Source organism: Tribolium madens, unplaced genomic scaffold, assembly GCF_015345945.1.
Source record: "Tribolium madens isolate multiple individuals breed KSU strain unplaced genomic scaffold, Tmad_KSU_1.1 Scaffold_20;HRSCAF=117;Tcas5.2_LG4, whole genome shotgun sequence".
Classification (NCBI taxonomy): Eukaryota; Metazoa; Arthropoda; class Insecta; order Coleoptera; family Tenebrionidae; genus Tribolium; species Tribolium madens.
Window position 1 is genome coordinate 894,966 of NW_025400985.1, and position 1,795 is coordinate 896,760.

A 1,795-nucleotide genomic window follows, 5' to 3' on the forward strand; every position below is an offset into this window, starting at 1 on the left:
TTTAATTTTTTGAAGTAGTGTAGTTCAAAAATTATTTGGATCTGTTGTCATTTTTCTTTAAAAACTACAAAAATCGAAAAAAAGTCGCTCTTTTAAATTTTTATGACAACCGAATGACAAATCGTCGAAAATTCTTTGGAAATATCAAATATCAGGGTGTCCCAAGTTTTAGGACCAGCGCAAAAATAAATATTTCTAATTGATTAAAAAAAATTTGCTAGTGCAAACGATAGAGGATTATACAGGGTGTTCCGTCTAGAGAAAATTTTGACATTTTTGATTTCCATAGCAAACTATGCTTGTAATAAATTCTCTACTATAGTCTTATCATAACTTGAAAATTATTAAATTTAGATACAGGGAAAGTTAATGCAGATCGATGAATTAAATTATCTTCCATTTGGCAAAATCAAAATTGTGTTATGGGTATTTGAATTATTACAAAAGTAACCTTAAAATTTTGGGGTTTGTTAATTTTTTTTCCAAAATTTGAAAACACCAGGAGAAAATTTTAAGCCCTCTTTCAAACGCCAAAAAAACGAAATGGAAGGTGCAGATTTAAATTTTTTTCCAAATATTTCAAAAATGGCTAAATTTAAGTATAGGAAAAGCTGATAAAAACTCTGTTTCTTTATTTTTGGAGTAGTATATATAAAAAACGTAGTAAATATCAATCAGGTAGATAGAATAATTATGATTATTTTTTTTTGAACAATATTTAGACTTCTTAAGAAGTTTCAACATTTTCCTCAAAAAAATTTGCTTTTCCGGATCGTTGATCAAAAACAAAACTGTCTCAAATAACAAAGCCCTTAAACCTGCAAATTGCCCTCTGTTTACCGAAACATAAAGTAAACATTTTCATTAATATCGCCCCCAATAATCAGATTTGTGTTTTGCAAACGAGACTTAATAAGCATTAAAATAACAGCGAAATTAAACAAGCACTACGTGCCCGACCACTAATTCGATCATAATTCCGGTTTCCGGTATAGAAAAATCCGGTGAGCCCGAATTCCTCTCCAAAATTCAATTGAAGTTGTTAATATATGAAATTTAATGTGATTTATCACTGAAAGCAACATTGTATGATTCCTGAATAAAATTTTCCTCTCGTGACTTTTCATCATTTCCGCATCCCCCCTTCGAGGGATGGGATGATGTCCCTTAGCGCATTTTATTTTTCGATATGTACGAATAGAATTCCAACCCCCTTGGGCAATAACATTCGCAGGAAAGTGTATTTTTTCTTCTTTGATCGCTACCATATATAAAATTTGTCACAGGGGGCGCTAATGTGATTAATCATTATCTGCAGTAATAAACAAGTGACGGGAAAATGGAAATAAACGATGTGGCGTTTCCATCTAATAGCTTTGAGTGACACTTTTCCTAATTTGGGGGAAAAATATATTGACGAAATTGACTTACCTTGTGTGAAGCTCGCTGTCGGAGAGGCGGTCGTAAGGGGGCGGTGGAGTTGTGCACAACTCGCTGAGCATGTTGTCCAAGTCCGTGGCCAAGCTGGACAACAACTGAAACAAAAAAAAACAACTTAGAGTAATTTAGAAAAAAAAACAAAAATCAGGTGGTTCAAATTCAAAATTCTCAAAGTATTGATAAAAAATACGTTTTTTCCAAAATAACACAAATTTCCAGGTTTCTGGCTTTTTGGAGGTGAAAAGTGTAAAATTTTATTTGTGTTTTTCATACTCTTATTTTTTTCGTCACTTTTAAGCAATCTTCCTTCTAGATACGTCCAAAAAACCATTTCTTTTTCATATTTTGTGAGTAG